This window comes from Bos mutus, chromosome 2 (genome assembly GCF_027580195.1).
Source record: "Bos mutus isolate GX-2022 chromosome 2, NWIPB_WYAK_1.1, whole genome shotgun sequence".
Taxonomy (NCBI): Eukaryota; Metazoa; Chordata; class Mammalia; order Artiodactyla; family Bovidae; genus Bos; species Bos mutus.
This window is the reverse complement of record NC_091618.1, coordinates 57,580,171-57,604,113: the sequence shown is the minus strand read 5'-3', so window position 1 is coordinate 57,604,113 and position 23,943 is coordinate 57,580,171.

Genomic DNA, 23,943 nt, shown 5'->3' with positions numbered 1-23,943 from the left:
ATGCTCCCACTGGGCCGTCAGCTCCATGGGTGTGCTGGGGCTGACATACCAGCTTGTGAAAACTGATTGTTAAACTTTCAGGAATTTTGTAGGCTAGTTGTTCATTTATTGGTAGGTTGATCTTGATCATAGTCAGTGTATTTATACGAAAGAATTTGGCAAACACTGGAAATCAGATCTGTTAAAAAAAAAAAAAAGAAACATAAAGATAATTGTTAAACATTATAATACTGCTATGATGTATAAGGATCAGTGAAAAATGAAGATTTTTATGGAATATTTAAGATTTATTAAAGTTTTCAAATGTCCCATTTTGTTCAATATGTGGTTTTATAATACATAACTTACTCATTTATATTTCTTGTGAACATATATATCATTATTATTGCTATTATTGGAAAAATTACAAAAAGATTCATTTTACCACGGAGGCCTAAATTAAATAAATGTACTACCTGGGTAGACATGGATCACAGTCAGCAGATGTCACAATGTAGGTTCATCTTGATAAAATGATTTAGCTTCCCTGTTAACAACCACATTTCTTCTTCTAAAAGTAATTTAAATCAAAGTCAATCTTTAGTTGCAACTTTGCATGAAGCAGGTACATATGCTGATTTGTAAATGTAAATGTAAATGTGAAAAAAAATGGTGTTTTTTACAACCGCATATTCTCAAATAATTTTCAATGGGCACTTTCCTGCTTGTTTGAAGAATGGAATAAACTTGTCCTAAAATCAGGATGGCCATGTGGCATTATTCAAGTGAGCTTGGATTAGGAATCAGGTATTAGATGATCTGGATCCAAATCCTAACTCTGCCACTAACTTTCTGAGTGATCTTGAACAGCTCTGCTTTTTACAAAATAACAAATTGTACTATATCAGATCAGATCAGTCACTGAGTCGTGTCTGACTTTTTGCCACCCCATGAATCACAGCACCCCAGGCCTCCCTATCCATCACCAACTCCTGGAGTTCACTGAGACTCACGTCCATAGAGTCAGTGATGTCATCCAGCCATCTCATCCTCTGTTGTCCCCTTCTCCCCTTGCCCCCAATCCCTCCCAGCATCAGAGTCTTTTCCAATGAGTCAACTCTTCACATGAAGTGGCCAAAGTACTGGAGTTTCAGCTTTAGCATCATTCCTTCCAAAGAAATCCCAGGGCTGATCTCCTTCAGAATGGACTGCTTGGATCTGCTTGCAGTCCAAGGGACTCTCAAGAGTCTTCTCCAACACCACAGTTCAAGAGCATCAATTCTTCGGCGCTCAGCCTTCTTCACAGTCCAACTCTCACATCCATACATGACCACAGGAAAAACCATAGCCTTGACTAGACGAACCTTTATTGGCAAAGTAATGTCTCTGCTTTTGAATATGCTATCTAGGTTGGTCATAACTTTCCTTCCAAGGAGTAAGCGTCTTTTAATTTCATGGCTGCAGTCATCATTTGCAGTGATTTTGGAGCCCAGAAAAATAAAGTCTGACACTGTTTCCCCATCTATTTGCCATGAAGTGATGGGACCGGATGCCATGATCTTCGTTTTCTGAATGTTGAGCTTTAAGCCAACTTTTTCACTCTCCACTTTCACTTTCATCAAGAGGCTTTTGAGTTCCTCTTCACTTTCTGCCATAAGGGTGGTGTCATCTGCATATCTGAGGTTATTGATATTTCCCCCGGCAATCTTGATTCCAGCTTGTGCCTCATCCAGCCCAACGTTTCTCATGATGTACTCTGCATAGAAGTTAAATAAACAGGGTGACAATATACAGCCTTGACATACTCCTTTTCCTATTTGGAACCAGTCTGTTGTTCCATGTCCTGTTCTAACTGTTGCTTCCTGACCTGCATACACATTTCTCAAGAGGCAGGTCAGGTGGTCTGGTATTCCCATTTCTTGAAGAATGTTCCACCGTTTATTGTGATCCACACAGTCAAAGGCTTTGGCATAGTCAATAAAGCAGAAATAGATGTTTTTCTGGAACTCTCTTGCTTTTTCCATGATCCACCAGATGTTGGCAATTTGATCTCTGGTTCCTCTGCCTTGTCTAAAACCAGCTTGAACATCAGGAAGTTCACGGTTCACATATTGCTGAAGCCTGGCTTGGAGAATTTTGAGCATTACTTTACTAGCGTGTGAGATGAGTGCAATTGTGTGATAGTTTGAGCATTTTTTGGCATTGCCTTTCTTTGGGATTGGAATGAAAACTGACCTTTTCCAATCCTGTGACCACTGCTGAGTTTTCCAAATTTGCTGGCATATTGAGTGCAGCACTTTCACAGCATCATCTTTCAGGATTTGGAATAGCTCAACTGGAATTCCATCACCTCCACTAGCTTTGTTCGTAGTGATGCTTTCTAAGGCCCACTTGACTTCACATTCCAGGATGTCTGGCCCTAGGTCATTGATCACACCATCGTGATTATCTGGGACGTGAAGATCTTTTTTGTACAGTTCTTCTGTGTATTCTTGCCATCTCTTCTTAATATCTTCTGCTTCTCTTAGGTCCATACCATTTCTGTCCTTTATCGAACCCATCTTTGCATGAAATGTTCCTTTGGTATCTCTGATTTTCTTGAAGAGATCTCTAGTCTTTCCCATTCTGTTGTTTTCCTCTATTTCTTTGCACTGATCCCTGAAGAAGGCTTTCTTATCTCTTCTTGCTATTCTTTGGAAGTCTGAATTCAGATGTTTATATCTTTCCTTTTCTCTTTTGCTTTTCGCTTCTCTTCTTTTCACGGCTATTTGTAAGGCCTCCCCAGACAGCCATTTTGCTTTTTGCATTTCTTTTCCATGGGGATGGTCTTGATCCCTGTCTCCTGTACAATGTCACAAACCTCATTCCATAGTTCATGAGGCACTCTATCTATCAGATCTATATATAGCCATATTTCAGAATCATCTAAAACTTTCTTAGGGAAACAGATAGCAGCCTAAGACCTAAGCCTCTCTCCGGCATTCTCCTACACTGGACACCAGTGGCAGCTACTGAGTAGAATTCTTTTTTCTGAAACTGTGCATGCACACACAAATATGCACGTACATAAGTACAGACAGGCACCATATAGATGTTTGGATAGAAAAGAAAAAAGAGAAGGGAGAAAGAAAGAGAAAGAGAAAGAAATAGACTTGTCTCATCATTTACTCAATTTAATTATTTCCAAACTTATTTCATCTATATCTCTAAACACTTTTCTAGAATAGTTTGAATTAAATCTCAATTACCATATTATTTCTTCTATAAATATTTCAGTGTGTGCAGACAAAGTTCATGAAGATGTAGTCACAAGAGATCTACCTGTAGTGTGACAGTGTGGGGGTTCCATTAATTCTCTCTTCATCAAACACAGTAAAAATTATTACCAAAAATTACCACTTAAGGTCTTTGAAAAGGAAGGTCTTAAGGATAAACAGTGAATACACAGCCATTCTAGAGCACTGGCAAAAACTAGGACTTCTTTCTCCCCCTCCTCTCCAGTCTCAGTGAGACGCCATTCTAGGTTGCTTTAGCCAGTAACACAAGGCTCCTTCTCCACTTGTCTCTCAGTCAGAGGACTTCATTCCTGGTAGGAGCAGGATGTCAGTGTTTCTCATCCAGGGCCCAGCTTCCTATTGTTGAAGCTAAACCCTTAAATTCTAAGCCACATTAGACACAGCATTGTAAGAAGACTGGGGTCTTAATCATCCTTGTCTTTCATCATGAGACAGTGGTTTTATGCCAGGAGAAGCAAACTGAAAGGATTTTTTTCTAACCTGCCTCCTAGACCAGAGGTGTCACTCAGAGAGAAGCTTGCCATTGTACCTACACCTTACTCCATAGTTCTGGTTTAGAGATTTTGGATGGAGAAGGAAGGTGTAAAACAGAGAGCTCTTTAAAAAAATACTGAAGTATAGTTAATTTACAGTGATGGATCAAATTATGTTATATAGCAACATGACTCAGTTATGTGTGTATGTACATGTGTATAATAATAATCTCTATCAAGAAGACACAACAATTGTAAACATGTGTGCTTAATAACAGAGAAGCAAAATATTGGGTTGGCCAAAAATTTTGTGTGAATTTTTCCATACAATTTTAAGGAAAAACTCAAATGAACTTTTTGGCCAACCCAATACATCAAACTAATCTGACAGAAATGAAGGGAGATATAGAAAACAGTTATACTTCAAGCCTACAATATTCCACTTTCAATAGATAGAACAATAAACAGAAGATAAACAAGAAAATAGAAGTCTCAAAAAATGCTATACACCAACTAGAAGCAATAGACATCTATAGAATACTCCCCACAACAAAACATACAATTTTTTCATATGTTTGTGGAAACTTTTCCAGGATAGATCATATGCTAGGCTATAAAATAAACTTCAATAAATTAAAAATGATAAAAATATTACAAAGTACTTATTCTGACTAAAATGAAATAAAATTAAAGATAGGGTGGGGAGAGAAGTGGGGGGTGGTTCAGGATGGAGGGGACATGTATATCTAAGGCCGATTCATACTGATGTATGTCAAAACCCATTACAATACTGTAAAGTAATTATCTTCCAATTCAAATAGATTAATTAATTTAAAAAATAAACAGCAAAAAATTAAAAAAAATAATAAACAGCAGGGGAAATATTGGGACCAAAAACACATGAAAATTAAAAACACACTTAGAAATCACCTAACAAACACTCAGAAAATACTATTAGATGAAGGAAAAAGAAGATACAGCACAGCATTTGTTATGTGTCTGAAGCAGTCCTTAGAGGCCAATTTATCTATCCAAATATCAACACTAAGATTGAAAAAAGATCTATTAAAAGCCAGTTTTAGGGAAGAGGTTAACTAAGTTAGGAATTTGATAGCTGTCTTAGTTCAGAGGACTAAGTCAAGAAATAGAAAGACAACTGAATAGGTTACACAGGAAAGAATCAGTATCCAGTGGTCCAAGTCAGGACAAAAGGCATGGGTAATATACACTTCCTATGTAAAAAATAAATAAATAAATAAATATTGTTTTTAACTACATAAAATGAATAGAATAAAAATATAATGCATGAAATTGGAAAAATAAAATTTAGAAAGGACTGTAGTGATGCATACAAAATGCCACTAGCTCTGGCTTCAGGTAAAGAACAATAAATATATACATGTTCAGGACCTTCTAAATATATACAGTGAGCCATGAGGTCTAACTTCCTCAGGGAAGCCTCTTGATTCTGATCTAAGTTGGACATCAGTTGCTTTTCTCACTATCCATTTTGTTCTTCTTATTTCCTTACTAGTTTCACATGTTTTATCCCAGTTTCTTTTTCTCTCTTTGACTTTATCAAATTCTGCTTAGCTTTTCTTGCATGGTTTCATATATCCATGGATAAATAAACTGGTGGCTCACTTTTTCAAGAAAACTTTCAAGTTCTATTCCTGCCTCCCTATCACGTTTGTTCATGAATCTTACCAGGTATTCCTGGTCCTGAAAGGATGTTAACTAACTCCTGAGAGCTAGTCACATTTAAGTTTGGTTACTCTAACAGGACACAGTTCAGTTCAGTTGCTCAATCGTGTCCAACTCTTTGCGACCCCATGAACTGCAGCACGCCAGGCCTCCTTGTCCATAACCAACTCCTGGAGCCCACTCAAACCCATGTCTATTGAGTCGATGATGCCATCCAACCATCTTATCCTCTGTCGTCCCCTTCTCCTCCTGCCCTCAATCTTTCCCAGGATCAGGGTCTTTTCCAATGAGTCAGCTCTTCGTATCAGGTGGCCAAAGTATTGGAGTTTCTGCTTCAACATCAGTCCTTGCAATGAACACCCAGGACCGATCTCCCTTAGGATGGACTGGTTGGATCTCCTTGCAGTCCAAGGGACTCTCAAGAGTCTTCTCCAACACCACAGTTCAAAAGCATCAATTCTTCAGCACTCAGCTTTCTTTATAGTCCAACTCTCACATCCATACATGACCCCAGGAAAAACCATAGCCTTGACAAGACGGACCTTTGTTGGCAAAGTAATGTCTCTGCTTTCTAATATGCTGTCTAGGTTGGTCATAACTTTCCTTCCAAGGAGTAAGCGTCTTTTAATTTCATTGCTACAATCACCATCTGCAGTGATTTTGGAGCCCAGAAAAATAAAGTCAGCCACTGTTTCCACTGTTTCCCCATCTGTCTGCCATGAAGTGATGGGACCAGATGCCATGATCTTAGTTTTCTGAATGTTGAGTGAATAGACTATTAAGGATATGAGGTGGTTAAACAGCTACTATTTACTGAAAGTTTACCATGTCCCAGGTACTGTTTCCCAATGGTGCTAGTGGTAAAGATTCCAACTATCAATTCAGGAGATATAGGAGTTGTGGGTTCGATCCCTGGGTTGGGAAGTCTCCCTGGAGGAGGGCATGCCAATCCACTCCAGTATTCTTTCCTGGAGAATACCATGGAGAGGAGTCTGGTGGGCTATGTATGCTCCACAGTGTTGCAAAGAGTTGGACATGACTGAAGCGACTTACGACCACACAGGTACTGTTTAGCTATCGTATTGATAGTCAAAGAACTCTAAAAGGTATCAGTGATCAATTTAAAAATTTTATTTTTTATTGGAGTATAATTCCTTTACAATATTGTGCTGGTTTCTGTTATACAATAAAGTGAATCAGCTATATGAATACATATATCCCCTCTGTCTTGAACTTACCCACCAACCCCTCCATCCCTTCCTTATGAGTCATCATAGAGCACAGAGTTGAGCTCCCTGTGCTACACAACAGCTTTTCACTAGCTTATATTTTACACATGATAGTGTATATATTAGTCCTATTCTCCCAATTCATTCATTGCTCAACTTTTAGATGAGAAAGTTGAGACTTACAGAGACCAAGTGACTTGACCAGGTCATAGCTACAAAGTAGATAATGACTATACCTGGATCTTTGCTTTCTCCTGAATCTTTCAAATCACTTAAGAGTTTTTTCTAAGCAGCTCCAGTAGAGAAATGCCAACTGTACCCACTGTGAGGTTTTCTAATTTAACAGACCAAAGAGGATATTCCCTGAGAAGAAAATCACTACAAATGAATTCATTTTCCCATGTGACTGTTTAAGAACTATCCATCAGTTTTTTACACCCACATATAATTTAATAAACTTTCCTTGGATATCATAGAGCAGGCACAACACACTCAAATGGTAAGGAAGGATGGATCATAAGCCCCTTGGGATGAGCATTAGTTCCCTCAGGTGCTGCAACAAGGCATAGGAGCTATAGACTCAGGAATTTTAGCTTCTTGAAAAGTGTCATAACTTCTGCCAACAGCCCTGCCTGTCATGTTTTACTGAGATTTTGAAATAGAATTTAGAAGTTAAAAATAAAGTATACAGCATGCAGTGCCACATGAAGGACTTGGGCATGACTTGAATGGCAGCCAATCAGAAACTTCTATTAGGCAACACTCAGAGTTCCAAAGACAGTATGGCTATGAGTTTTGAAACATGTATACATAAAACTCTAAATGGAAAAGGAAACCTCTGGGTCTGAAATGTGCTTGTTCTGTGCCATGCAGCTATTAATTTGCACAGTAGATGTTTAAAAAGTCAAATACCTTTCAGATGGTGCCCATTTTATCAAAATTACACTGCAGTTTAACTGAAAATTCAATTAACAGAGAAGTATGCAGTTTGGGTCCAAATAATATGGTCAGTTGCGTCCCTTTACAAATAGACTTTAATAGCATTGGCTTTCCCCATATCCTCAGGTTTGGCCTCCTTAGCCTAAGTCACCCCTTCCCCAGTTTCACAACAAGATCACCCCTCCTTGTTAAATACAAATACTGCATAACTTTCTGCCCAGGCCTGTCAGTATTTCAGAAATATTTAGTTCCATTTCTCACTTATGTATCTTCATCTGGGTTTTTTTTCTCTTGCTTGTGATTTTTATTCATCTTTTAAAACAAGTACTGAATGAATTAGAGGCATATCAGGGCCTTATGTTTTTGTATTTCCTCTCCATGTATCTAAAACAGTCAATTTGTGCATCTGTACTTCTAATGCACTCTCTTACCACTTTCTTCTTAAAACATGTATTCATTGATCTCTCTTCTAAATAAAGCTCTGTGGAAGGGAAAAAATGAATTTGAAAATACTTCTACTTCAAGGAGATTAGAGTCTAATGGACAATCATTCCTTTCTGAGTATTTTCAATGTGATAAAACTTTAGAGAAAAGATTTGGAATGTACAAGAAAGCCTTAGAACTAATTTGTCTATTTTTAGTACTTAATTACACACTTTCTACTTAATCTGTAACCCCCTAGAAAGCAGAAACTAGATAGTGGTTCTCTCTATATACACACGACTGCATGCAGAAGTGGAGAGTAACACATTATAATATTACACAATGAAATGCACTGATTAAATTAGAAACAGAGTTGTGTAGCTGAAGATCTGAGTTTTGAAGGAAAAGAAGAGAAGGAAATTGTCACTGGAACTTTGAAGACTACCTCATGCTTTGTCTGATGGGAAGAACCTCAAAGGTCATCTGTCAGTTCAAATAGGCTTAGAAAAAAATGTGGAGACCTGAAAATGTCTGTATGTTTTAAGGGCAATCTTCAGGGATTACTGTGGTCTGACAAAAGTAGACCGTCCTTTTAGTCACTTGGTAATCTCACTGGTGTCTCAATTTCAATGTTTTTAGAAATGAATATATATTATTTCTTTTTCAAAATACATTCTGCCATCCATTTAATTATTCTTTCAGGCAGTATCCTGTGACACTCCATGGCTCAGAATTTCAAATTTCATTTGTGTTCTTCAAAGTATTTCCATTAATTTTTTTCTATCATATGCATAGAGTTGGTTTTAGTATTTTCTGACGTGATTTGAAAATGATTAATGTATTCTGCCTTGCAGCAAAAACGTATCACCAGGAGGGACTGTTTTCAAGGAGAATTCTATGGTTTATCAGACTGGAGCAATTTATTCATAAATAAGTAAGGTGTACATCAACTTGATCACTGATGCTCAGTTCCACATTAATGAGCTACAGAGCCTCTGTTCCCAATCTAAAATAATTATCTTTTCAGATCCTACACTTCTATTTTTTTTTAACCTCACTTTAGTGTAGATAGGTAAACTTCACCTAAAACATGTAAAATTACTTTTTTAAAAAAGAAAAACTGTATGGTTGTATGGATGACTAGCAAGGTAATGCTCAAAATCCTTCAAGCTAGGCTTCAACACTACATGAACCTAGAACTTCAAAATGTACCAGTTGGATTTAGAAAAGGCAGAGGAACAAGAGATCAAACTGTGGAATCTAATAAGATGTCAGTGGTCTTTAAATGTCCTTGAACAAGGATGTGAGAGAAAGTATGGTAATGTATCTATATTTGAAAATGTTAGCACTTGGAAAGGGAAGGAAATAAATTATATCCCTTGAAAGTATGACTTTAAATGGTTATTTATTCACTCAAATTGCTTTATGATTGAAACAAAAAATATCAATCTGCTTGGATTCTTTTAATAAGCAAAAGTTATTTAACAAAGCTATAAATTACATTGCTGTGGCAAGAAAATAAGATCAGTTGGGCTGAAATGATCCAGCTGTTTTTGGTTTTGTCTTTTCAAAATATGGGTTGTGTTTTTTTTTTTCTATTTCTTCGAAATATATTTGTATTTGTTTATTTTAAATAGAGTTCATTGTGGCAATGATTTGAAGAACACATTCCAATTCTTTTAACCCTGTGATTATGCAGCTTCTATGTTGAGTTCTATTTGGTTGTCAGAGTAGGCAAGACTTTTTAATGCTGAGCTGTCTCTGTACTGGCAGACTTAGAAAGGATAACACGGATTTCATCAGCTCTAACAAAATGCCATGTATTTCACATCCTAGAACTTGTCAAGATCCTACTGCATAGCATATCTTAACTTTCAATATATCTATATTACATTTTCTCATTTGTGTTCTTCAAAGTATTTCCATTAATTTTTTTCTATCATATGCATAGAGTTGGTTTTAGTATTTTCTGACGTGATTTGAAAATGATTAATGTATTCTGCCTTGCAGCAAAAACGTATCACCAGGAGGGACTGTTTTCAAGGAGAATTCTATGGTTTATCAGACTGGAGCAATTTATTCATAAATAAGTAAGGTGTTCTGCAGTATGAGCTAGCATGAGTGTCCATGGTCTCTCTCATTAAATTATACATAGATAATGTGTTCCCAAACCTGCTTTTTTAACTATATCTAATGACTAAGATCAGTTTAACCCTGCTGCTGCTGCTGCTAACTTCCTTCAGTCATGTCCGACTCTGTGCGACACCATAGACGGCCTCCTACCAGGCTCCTCTGTCCCTGGGATTCTCCAGGTAAGAACACTGGAGTGGGTTGCCATTTCCTTCTCCAATGCATGAAAGTGAAAAGTGAAAGTGAAGTTGCTCAGTCGTGTCCGACTCTTAGCGACCCCATGGACTGCAGCCTACCAGGCTCCTCCGTCCATGGGATTTTCCAGGCAATAGTACTGGAGTGGGGTTCCATTGCCTTCTCCGTCAGTTTATCCCACATGGATGGAATCTCAATATACTGAACTTTGAGGCTGTCATCTCTCTCTAGAGGAATGTGGTCCATAGGAAATGAATACTTCCATTCATAGCAATCTACACAGAACTTCTTAGAATCCACCAGCCCTATCATTTAGACTTCCCAAAATGATCATTTCTATGGTGGGATCCATTAGACAAAAACTGGATGAGAAATTATCAAAATATAACTATAAGAAACTAGGATTTCCTACATATGAGTCATTTTCTCTTGATGCTTTCAAGATTCTCCCTTTGGCTTTCACAGATTGATTATAATGCATCTTGGTGTGGATTTCTGGATTTGGGGGTTTCATTAATCTTTTATTTTTGTGTTCGTGTCTTTCCTCAAATTTGAAAATTTTTTGATCATTATTTCTTCAAATAATCTCTTGGTCTCTTTCTCTCTCCCTCTCTCTGCTCTTTCTGGGACTGCCATAATGCACATACTGGTCTATTCAGTAGTTCATTATAAGTTTCATAGGCTCTAATTCTTTTTCATTTTCCTCTATGCAATAATTTTATATAACCTGTTTTTAAGTTTATTGATTACTTTTTCTGCCCCTTCAAATCTATTGTAATGTTCAATTATTGCATTTTTAGCTCCAGAATTGTAGTTTTTAAATAATTTATATTTTTATGTTTTCATTTTTTATATATTATTTTACAGAATTACTTTAGTTATTTTTCTGTGTTTTCTTTTAGCTCTTTGAGGTTATTTAAGACAGATGTTTTAATTTTTTTTTTTTTCAGTGAATCTGAGTCCTATGATTCCTTAGACTCATTTTTGTGAGATTTATTTTTTTTTCCCTTTGAATGAGTCACATTTCCCTGTGTCTTTGTGTGTTCACAATCTTTAATAGAAAATTTGACATTTGAGAAAAAATCCAGCCACATATTTGCAGATTGGCCCCATGAAATGGAGTATCACTAATTAGCTTATAATGGCTTTAGTTCTTTGCATGACTTTCTGGGCGTGTGTGTGTGTGTATGTGTGTGCGTGCTTCCCTATTCATCAAAATACATATTCCTGCTTTTAAATGTCTTTTTTATTTTATTTATTTATTTTTTAATTTTAATTGGAGGTCAACTACTTTACAATATTGCATTGGCTTTACCATACATCAACATGAATCTGCCACAGGTATGTCTTAATTTACCTCAAAGCCTCATTCTTGTTTCTTATCAAGGCCTTAGATATTTAGATCTTTGTATATAATCTTTTACTTCCAGACACCTATGGGTCTACAATTCCCCTGAACTTTTGTACCTGCTAGAATACCTTCCACTACTTTTACTGGTCTTCCAAAGCATACCCAAAAACGATGCTTTCATTCCTGTCTGAACTCCAAATTAAGTAAGACAGAAACAAATCCCTCGTGCAGCCCCAGACAAGCCAAGCATTCACTGCAAGATAGTGCCACTTCTTTCTTTCCCTTTTAATGGACAAATAGGCAATTTTGGATGGTTTCTTCCTAATAGTTCAAGCTGTGTTCCACTGATGAGGTGATTGGGCAAGAATGAGATTTTAAAAAACAATACAAACATTCCTACTGTATTTGTGTTTCATTTTCTTTTCTTGATTGAGATTTCATTTGGTTGCCCCAGAAGCTTGAATGATTTCTGGAACCCCTACAAAGTTATTCCAGTTAGTCTGTTGTTTACTTCATTTTTTTCAGTGTCAGAACAAGGGCCTGGAGTTACATAGTTTGTCATGTTGTTAATATCATTTACTTAGTGCAAATTATTTCTGAAAGTATATGAGACTTTGGGAAATATAAGGCTATACTCCAAGTTGGCAAAAGACAACATTGGCTGGTTGCACTACATTTGAGAAAAGATTATTTCCTATATAGCCTATGTAGCAGAGGAAGACTGAAGCGGAATATACTCTTGGACAGAAAATAAAAGGAAGAATTAGAACTTCTTTTCAGGAACTTCAAAAACAATGAAAAGGTGGAATTATCTGTGTTTCAGATGTAAAATGTGAGATTAAATTGCTGCAGCCATAAAACCCTTTCTATAAAAATAGCATATATAATTTAATAGGAAAAAACTGAACTCCAATAGAAATTAAAACTGTTTGTGGTATTCCTGTTGATGATGTTATATGATGGAGTGGATTCCCATTCACTGAAAATTGCAACATAAATTGGTATAAACTTCCTTGATAAACATTTTACTATCATGCATTAAATACTTACTGAGTTTTTGTTATGAGTTAGCCCCTATGCATAGTATATAGAAATAAATGATTTCCATTCTGTCCTTATATATATTTTTACTTCACATGAAAGAGATAGATATATTTTAAGTAACCACACATTTTAAGTAACCACACAGTTACATATAAAATTAAAACAGTGACATGTAAAATGAAAAAAAGATACACCAAGCTGACAGAGAGTAGAATAGGAGAATCTTCCCTAAATTGGAAGATCAAAGAAAAATTTCCTCTCACAATTTTGAGTTGAAATCTAAAAGAAGAATACTAATCACTATAGTAAGAAACAAGGGGAGAATTTAGAGTGAAGGGAATACTACAGTCAAACCCTTGAGACAGTAAACAGAGCAGAACATTTGAAAGATTCAAAAATACAGAGTATCTGGGAAACATATGATAGGGTTTTGGAAGAGTTGTTCTAAATGAAACCAGATTATTCAGGATATTGTTTGATATATTAAGTGTTATAGCATTTATTCTAAAGCAAATGATTAAAAGGTATTAAATTAGAGAGGAAGAAAAATTTAGGGGTAGGAGTGGATCTAATATAATGAGATATTCATTTTACAAGCACTGGCAACAGAGTATAGAATGAATCTGATGGAATAAATAGTGAACATAAAAGAAGATTGCTTTAGTATAGGTGAAACTTATTGATAACTTAGGTAGGGTGGGAAAGGAAAAAGGGTGGACAGTTTAGAAAGATATGTAAAAGGTAAAATGTATACTTGATGATAGAACAGATATGAAGTGAAGTGAAGTCAAGTCACTCAGTCGTGTCCGACTCCTTGTGACCACATGGACTGTAGCCTACCAGGTTCCTCCGTCCATGGGATTTTCCAGGCAAGAGTACTGGAGTGGGGTGCCATTTCCTTCTCCAGGGGTTCTTTCCAACTCTGGAATTGAACCCAGGTCTCCCGCATTGCAGGCAGACACTTTATCATCTAAGCCACCAGGAAAGCCCCAGAATGGATATAAGAACTGTTTAAAAGGAATTGTCAAGAGTAGTTCCTAGATGTGGGATTTGTGCCACTGATTAGATGATGGTACTATTTATCTAGATAAAACTGAAAGAGTATCTGACTGGGATGAAGGTTTTAATATTTTACATTTGGTGGCAGGAGGGAGCATCTGAGACAATATATTTACATGTTTCCTTTCCCTCCTGAACAACTAAGAAAACTGCATTTTTCAGTTAACTGGGATCTAGGAAGTGCTACTTCTGGCCAACAGAATGTGAGCAGATGTAAAATAGTCACTTCCATTTTTGGTGATCTTCTACTCTAACCCTTTTTTCTTGTTTTGGACACAAGAATGAAATTACAAAATAGCTCAGGGATATTGTGGAAGGAGACTGAATCCCTAAGACATTACTTGGAGAACATCTGCCTAATCTTTTTTAAATTTCACTGAGCTATGAATAGACATGTGTAATGTTAAGTGATTATGATGTCTAAATGTGCTTGTTGCCTCCTCACAGACATAGGAGGACCTTTGAGACACTCTTGTCTTATGTGAATAAAATGCGTATGTCAATGAGAAGTTAAGGCTTAATTAGTCAGTATGTAGATGATAATTAAATCACGAGCACAGGAGGGACTATCTGATAAGGAAATATAGAGTGAAAAGACAGGAATTGATGTTTAGTATTGTTCAAAGATACTGAAATGTTAGTGAGTTGGAGTATAAAAAGTATTTAGTTTATGAGCAAGGAAGTAATCGGTGATCTTTGGAAAAGTTATCCTTGCCTGGTATAGGTTGAAGACTGGAAGGTGAAAAAATAGGAAAAAATGCAGCAGTATGTATAATGTTCAATGAATTTTTATTTTAGAGAGTATCTTACTTGTCATCTAAAAGAGAATCAAGGAGGTTTAAATATTTAATATTTAAATTGAGTATAAAGAACATGGAATAGTCAATATTCATGGTACTGAGAATATAGAGAGTTAGGTGATGCTAAGGCCCTGCAGAAGAATTAACCCTGGGTAGGAAGAAGGGAAGTTCCTCCATTGTAACCAGGAGAAAAAAATATGGACAAAAGCTTGAATCTTCAGTAGGTTGGTTATAAAAAATGGAAGATGTACTTCCTCTCTGTGCTCTAAAGGCATGAACATTTGCTGAGAGGGGATGAGAACAAAAACATGACTGAAGATCTTCAAAGCAGAGAAATGATGAATTGACTAGAGAAATATGGTTTGTAATGGTCAAAGAGAGTAAAAACTTATATAACTTATATAACTTTTTCTAGAAATTAATCTCCTGAGAATGAACTCTAGGGAAATAAAAAATCCATAAAAAACCTTAATGACAATTATGTTTCTATTATGGTTATATAATATTGCAAAAAAGGGAACAATCTAAATGCTGAAGAAGTATGGCTCAGTGAATTATACTACATTTGAAGCATGGATGATCATAGATTCATTAAGATATGTATGAATATTTAATAACAAAGGAAGGAGATTTTATTAAGTGAAATGAAAGTTCAATGTTGAAATTTTATATGAATGTGTATATGTGTTGTCATAAAAATATAAGATTGAATGTAATTTCTAAATTGTTAAGAATTAATCTGTGTTGGTGACAAGATATTGGATGTTTATTTTTACATATTTTATATATTTCAAGTTTTGACGATGTGCATACACTATAAGAATAGTAACAATGTACTTCACCTGATTTTTTTAACTTTTGTTTAATGCAATTTCAAACTTGCAGAAAAAAATAGCAAGAATAGCAAAAATAATTTTCTTTATTGGGCTCTCAGATGCCCCAAAATGATCACAGCTTTTTCCATTTCCTTTGTTTTGTTATTCTCCGTGTATATGTACATATTTTTGAACACATAATTTCCCTGAGTCTAAATATTTTTTTGGTTTTCTAAAACAAAAACTTAACTAGAATAAGATTATCAAAATCCAAAATCAATATTGATATAATATTATCTTATATTTATAGATGATCAAAAGTTAGCCAGTTAACAATCTTTATAAAAGAAAATTAAATCTTAATTTGTTTTTCAATTTGATTCATGCATTTTTATTTTTCTTTAATATAGAAGAGACTTCTGGTGTTTCTTTACATATAATTTTTGTTATTTTTTTCAAAGTACAGGTAAGTTATCTTATAGAATGTCCCTCAGTTTGAGAGTTTCTATTATTTCTTCATGATAAAACCAAAATTTGATATTTTGGCAAAGATGCTCTAGAAATGATGCTGTATCTTTCTCAGTGCATCATGCAAGGAGATCCATGATGCTGGCTTAACAACTGGGTTTGGGCTGTGTCTATCAAGCTTCTCAATTTTAAAGATCCTATTTTCCATTTATGATTAATAAACATTTTATGAGGAGAAACATTGAGATGTTGAAAATACTCATAATATTTGTTTCTTCTCAAACTTTTATCTGTTAGAATAATCCACTGTTCATTCTTGACTCAAATTATTACTATGATTGTGGCCCAATCATGACTTTCTAATTCCATTATTTCATACATACAATATGAAGTCCTCCATCTTTCAACTTACAAAAGTCCCATCAGCACTTCCATGATCTCTACTCTTAGGAAAATCTTAAATTGTCAGGATTCTATCTGATGAATTATCATTTAAATATATATTCTGAATGAGCCAATGCTTTTATGAGGTGCATTTTGCTTTGTGTTATGGATTTGGTTTATGTGAAGAGAAGTAAGAAGATGTCTACAGTAATACCCAGGTTTCTCTCTTGTGTTTCTTAGGTATCCTTAACAGCCATCTGTGCTTTTGTCCTCACCATCTACCATCACAGTGACTTATCACTTGATCCACTGTTTGTGCTTTTTTCCACTGTGAAGTCTTTAAGTCTTTCTCTTCATCTGTAGTGTCTAACTTGGTACTGGGCTCACATTGGATGTTCAGGATATGTATATAGAAGGGATGGACAAATTAAGAAATGATTCTAGTACAGCAGTCTTTCCCACCATCAGGGCCTTTTCCAATGAGTTGGTTTTCTGCATCAGATGGCCAAAGTAGTAGAGCTTAAGCATCAGTCCTTGCAATGAGATTTCAGGGTCAATTTCCTTTAGGAAGGACTCTCAAGAGTCTTCTCCAACATAACAATTCAAAGGCATCAATTATTTGGCACTCAGCCTTCTTTATGATACAAGTTTCACATCCATACATGATTACTGGAAAAACCACAGTGTTGACTATAGATATTTGTCAGTAAAATGATATCTGGGCTTTTTAGCATGCTATCTAAGTTTGTCATAGCTTTCCTTCCAAAGAGTAAGAATCTTTTAATTTCATGGCTGCAGTCACCATCCACAGTGCTTTGGAGTCCAAGAAAATAAAATCTGTCACGATTTCCACTTTTTCTCTATTTGCTATGAAATGATGGGACTGGATGCCAAGATCTTCATTTTTTGAATGTTGCACTTTAAGCCAGCTTTTTCACTCCTCTTTCACCCTCATCAAGAGCTCTTTAGTTCCTCTTCACTTTCTGCCTTTAGAGTGGTATCATCTGCATATCTGAGGTGGTTAATATTTCCCCCAACAATATTGAATCCAGCCTGGAATTCATCCAGTCTGGCATTTGCATAATGTACTCTGCATATAAACTAAATAAGCAGAGTGACAGTATGCAGCCTTGACATACTCCTTTTCCAATTTTGTACCAGTCTGTTGTTCCATGTCTGGTTCTAACTATTGCTTCACAACCTGCATACAGGTTTCTCAGGAGACAGATAAAGTGGCCTGGCACCCACATCTCTTCAATTTTCCACAATTTGTTGTGATCCTCACAGTCAAAGGCTTTAGCATATTCAATAAAGAAGAAGTAGATGTTTTATGGAATTCTTCTACTTTCTTCATGATCCAACAATTGTTGGCAACCTGATCTCTGATTCCTCTGCCTTTTCTAAATCCAGCTTGTACATCTGGAAGTTCTCAATTCTCTTGCTGCTGAAGCCTGCCTTGAAGTATTTTGAGCCCAACCTTTCTAGCATGAGAAATGAGGGCATTGTACAGTAGTTTGAACATTCTTTGGCATTGCCTTTCTTTGGGATGAGAATGAAAACTGATCTTTTCCAGTCCTGTGGTCATTCTTGAGTTTTTTAAATCTGCTGACATACTGAGTGCAGCACTTTTAGGATTTTAAATACCTTATCTTTTAGGATTTTTAAATAGCTCAGCTGGAATTTCATCACCTCCACTAACTTTGTTTGTAGTAATGCTTCCTAAGGCCCACTTGACTTCACACTCCAGGTTGTCTGGCTCTAAGTGAGTGACAACACCACCGTGGTTATCTGGGCAATTAAGACCTTTCTCATATAGTTATTCTGTGTGTTCCTGCCACCTCTTTTTATCTCCTCTGCTTCTTTTATGTCCTTACCTTTTCTATCCTTTATCATGCCCATCCTTGAATAAAATATTTTTTAACATCTCCAATTTTCTTGAAGAGATCTCTAGTCTTTCCAAGTCTATTGTTTTCCTCTATTTCTTTTCATTGTTCATTTAAGAAGCCCTTCTTATCTCTCCTTGCCATTCTCTGGAACACTGAATTCAGTTGTGTAAATCTTTTCCTTTCTCCTTTACCTTTTGCTTCTCTTCTCACCTCAGCTATTTGTAAAGCCTCTTCAGACAAACACTTTGCCTTCTTGCATTTCTTTTGCTTTGGCCTGATTTTGGCCACCGCCTCCCATACAGTATTACAAGCCATTGTCCATAGTTTTTTATGCAGTCTGTCTATCAGATCTAGATTTATTCATGTAGATAATATGTTAGAATGGATAGTACATACATTATCATCAGTTTATATACATTTCCAAGGCCAACTCTGGGGAGAGGTCGTGACATATTGTACAACAAAATTGTTTCACTTTAAATCAATGATGTATTTCTAATAACTATTGGCCTTTCAAGTACCTTATTAGATGCATTTTAATGTGTACACAAATTGTTGTTTAGAAAAAGAAAGGGGGGAGTAATAGAGGAGTAAAGATTCCCTGATGCAATTATTATAGATGGGAAATGAGAATGTATTTAGCGTTACCCTGAAATGTTCTGAGACCTCATTCAGAAAGGCAATATACTCTTCATTCATCTCATGAAACACCAGCAATTGAAGCAGTGTCCATTTTAAAGGGGGAATGTAGACATCTGTCACTAATATTCTATGGACAGGAATTCTAGTTCCAAATTAAAGCAAACAAGACAATGCAAATCACTTAAATCCTTGGTGTTTTGTGTTTACATATATCAGTTTCTTTGAATCATGAATTATCTTCCATGGATATGGAATAGGATATTACAACTAGGATGTGGATATTGATACAATCAAGATGCAGAACAGTTTCATCACCACTAATTTGTTCTCTATTATAAATTTGTACTTTCAAGACTGGAATCATGCAATGTGTAACCATTTAGGATTGGCTTTTTTCACTTTGCATAAGGACCAGGAGATTCATGCAAATTATGTTGCATATTGAAGATTCATTATTTTGTTTCAGGGAAGCACTCCATGATACAGATATACCACTTTGTTTTTATTTATTTTATTTATATAACTGCATCAGGTCTTAGTTGCAGCACACAGGATCTTTAGTTGAAGAATGTGGGATCTAGTTCCCTGACCAAGGATTGAACCCAAGCCTCCTGGCATTGGGAGTGCAGAGTCTTAGCCACTGAACCACCAGGGGAGTCCTATCACTTTGTTTAATCATTCATGTTGAAGGACTTGGGGGTTGTTTTTGGTTTGGAGCTACAGTAAATAAATTAAGATGACAATATGGTAGTTCTATTTCAGATTTTATGAATTGACAAAAGTGTTTTCCATAGTGTTTGTATCATTTTACATTCTCACCAGCAATATATAGTGATATGTTTTTTTCTGAATGCTCTAAGCATTTGGTGTTTTCACTATTTTTTTTTTCTAATTTTTGTTTTCTATAGTGCTATCTCATTTTGGTTTTCATTTGCATTTCTCTAAAGACTAATAAGTTTAACGTCTTTTCTCATGCTTATTCCTCACTTGGATATACTCTTTGGAGAACTGTCTTTTCATGTTTTTTGCTTATTTTCTAATCAGATTGTTTGATTTTACTGTTGAGTTTTGTATTCTTTTTTCTAGATACCAGTCTTTTGTCAGATATTAAATATTTTATCTCAGTTTTCAGCTTATATTTGCATCCTTTTAAGAGTGCCACATAAAAAATAAAGCTTTTTTAAAAATTTTGATAAAGTTTAATTTATCCTTTTATGCATAGTGTTTTTGGTATTAAATTGAGGGGTTCTTTAGCTAACCCTAGATCCAAAACATATTCTTCTATTATTTTTCTAAAAAAATTATAGTGTAAAGTTTTATATTTAAATCTGTCATCCATTTAGAGTCAAATTTTGTTTAAGGTGTGAGGTTTAGCTGAAAGTTCATTTTTGTGTATATGTGTGTCTAATTATTTCAGCACCATTTGTTGAAAATACTATATGCCTTCTGTTGAATTATTCTTTCATATTTGCCAAAAATTAGCTGAACATATATGTGTAGGTTTATTTCTTGGCTCTTACTTCTGTTCCACTGGTCAGTGAGTCTATATGTTCCATTTTGTTCCATTGATCTATAGATCTATGGGTCCATCTATCCCTCCATTAATACCAAACTCTCTTGACACTGTAGCTGTATAGTATTAATATCAGATACAGTAGCCCCTCCCACTTATTCTTTTGATAATTTTAATTATTACAGGGCCTATTCCTTTCCATATAAATGTTAGAATAAAATCATCCATTCCGTGCCACTGAAAATCCCATTGTTCACTTTTGGCAGTTGAGAACTGTCCTTTATGGCTCAGAAGGAGTCTCCTCAGCTGAGCTGTATATTTCTTCCAGGTGGAGGAAGGAATTTCTCCAGGCCATGGGAATACTTCCTGCTCTAGAGAACTTATTTTCATGGTACGCCTCCCCCTTCTCCCCCCATGTGGAATAGAGAGAACTTTATGAGATGCACTTATGAGGCAGAATCCCCTAGCCATGCATTTACAGATGGAAGAGAAGAGTCTCAAGTCTAGCCTAGAGTGATGTGAAGCCTTTTTTGATGGGTCAGTTTGTCTTGACTATGGTCCTTAGTTATTTAATCAAAGACTAATCTAGGTGCTTTTAAAAGTGGATTTTGTAGATATAATTAAAACCCCTAATCAGTTAATTTTAAGTGATGGTGATTAACCTAGATGATCAGGTGTGTCCATTTGAATCTGTTGAAAGATGTTTAAGCATGGCTATGATTTTCCTGGGAGAAAGAAGAGATTCTACCTGTGAAAACCAACTTTTTTACAGGTCCATGGGATTCTAGTCCTTCTCATGATCTTTATTTCTGACTTCTTGTGGGTAACAGCTTTAGTTTGTGCTTGTGGGTGTGAACTTGCCTGTTATCTTCACTTCAGACTACCTGCTTTATTGGTTCCTCTCTGGTCAAACCCTGACTGATATAATCAATTACTATAGTTTAGTAGCATAGGTAAAAATGAATCTTCACTGAGTCAAACATTCATCTAATGGCTTAAGAAGAAATTTATCCCAATTAAATAAATAAATGCAATTGATAGACAGTGGATTCAATGACTGCATTTCTGTCAGTTTAACCTAGAAAAGACCATTGAATAAACAATCTGGGCATTTCAGTGTCTTAAGTGCAAATTTAGATCATTGTGCCATCAATCAAATTGGTAATGTGATAGGCAGGCAGCCTTTGGTACAGCTGAGGAAGTAAATCAAGTACAATTGTTACACTGATGAATCATTGTTGTCCTGTGTCAGAATCTAGTTTTCTTTGTGAATCTAAGTATCAACTCATTCAATAAGTAATTGACCTTCCACTATGTGTCTATTATTTAATAGATGCTTCCCAGGAAACAGAAGTTAACAAATTTCTGGCTTCATGGAGATTTCCTTCTAACTGTGCACAAAGTTAAATGGCTTCATTATTTAGATTAAAACATTAATTTAGTGTCTGCACTGAAGCAAAAATATCATGCTAAAAATATAAGTATAATGAGAAAGGTAGAAATAAAGTTGCAACATATTTATGCACAGTTAATTACTATTTTTAGCAAGACAGCAATTTACTGGATTATTCATTCAGTCTTCAACAAACTGTTACCTCTCACAGCATAATCTTTGCATAGTCATGACACTTGGGGATTTGTGCAGTATAAAGTCAAAGAGATGATTCTAGGTTTTCAATAGAATGGGGATTTTAATTAGCCACATAATTTCTAGTGAAATCATGAAGACTTCATGGTTGCATCAAGCCTAACATAGCCTGCATCAATATAAATAGACCAATGTAGTTTTAAAAAACTGCTTTCTAACTGCAGTGTTATGTAATATTTTTCCGTTTCCTCATGCTTCTAAGATTTCCTCCGAAACCTTCTCATCATGATCAAATAAGTCATATTTATACCATATGACAAATATAAGGATATTGATATTACCAATAAAATCTTGGACCTCAGCTTAGCTGCAGAAATCTTATAGTTTTACACTGGGCTCTCAATTAGTTTACTCAGCACTTTCCCCTCCTGAATAGTAAAAAGCCTCCCCTTGACTCAGTGTATGCATGCTCAGTCGCTCAGTCAAGTCCAACTCTTTGCAACCTCATGGACTATAGCCCACCAGACTCCTCTGTCCATGGGATTATCCAGGCAAGAATACTGGAGTGGGTTATCATTTCCTGTTCCAGGGGATCCTCCTGACCCAGGGATCAAACCATGTTACCTGCAGCTCCTGCACTGGCAGGTGGATTCTTTACCACTGAGCCACCTGGGAAGACATGTGACTCTGGGCCATACTTAATAAATGCCATAAGACAAATGCACTAATTACACGAATCTACATAACAATCAGTGGGAAACAGTGAGTCCAAATAGCATGAGAACATGCTGATTTGCCTTGGATGACCCTGGGAGGAGAGAAAACTGCAACTAATTTTAGAAAATACAAAGATATGTTGATCAAAAAAGACTAGACTTCGTATGCTGCCATACGCTTGCAAAGAACACATAATTTCCCTAAGTGAAGCTATAAATATTTACAGAACATCTTTTCAAAGTCAAACATCAATCTGATGTGTAACACGTGGATTAATGATTCAGTTCCTGTCCTCAATAATCTCTTAGTAAAATAGAACAAATGCTAATCTAAATTAATTTCTAAACTGTATAAATACTTTTATAGGTATGTGTACAGTGGCAGAACAGAGCGTTCCTCTTGACTCTAATTGGAGAGGCCCTCAGAACCCGCAGAGAAGGATCTGTCAGATCTGTGTTTTGGACGATTGATGTATTTTGCTGGGAAGATTGTTCAGGCAGAGGAAATGTATAAACAATTCACAGGGGTGGGAAGCAGATATCATTGGATTTTACAAGTAAGAGAAAAAACATACAAAATTTGGAGTCTCCTTTCAAAATTTAAGTGAGCATTTTGAAGAGCTTCCACTCCTCATTAAATGGAAGTGTTTTGGTGTATTAGCCTGATTTTAAATATTTCTCTTGGGAACTGTGGATTATATTTATTCATCTGCCAGCCCAACACAAGTGACAAATACATCTAGGCAAAAATAGGGATGTTTACGTTTACTCTTTGCACCTGAAGAAAAAAATCATGAAGCATTGATCAGGTTGTAATTCTCATTATTTTTTGTTTTTGTTCAGTTGTTCAGTCACATCTGACTCTTTGCAACCCATAGATTGCAGCACACCAGGCTTCACTGTCCATTGCCAACTCCCGGAGCTTGCTCAAAGTCATGCCCATTGAGTCAGTCATGCCATCCAAACATCTCATCTTCTGTTGTCCCCTTCTCCTCCTGCCTTCAATCTTTCCAGCATGAGGGCCTTTTCCAATGAGTTGCTTCTTCCATCAGGTATTGGAGTTTCAGCTTCAGTATCAGTCATTTCAATGGATATTCAGGACTGATTTCCTTCAGAATGGACTGATTGGATCTCCTTGCAGTCCAAAGGACTCTCAAGAGTCTTCTCCAACACCACAGTTCAAAAGCATCAATTCTTCAGTGCTCAGCTTTCTTTATGGTCCAACTCTCACACCCATACATGATTACTGGAAAAACCATAGCTTTGACTAGACAGACCTTTGCTGGCAAAGTAATGGCTCTGCAAGATG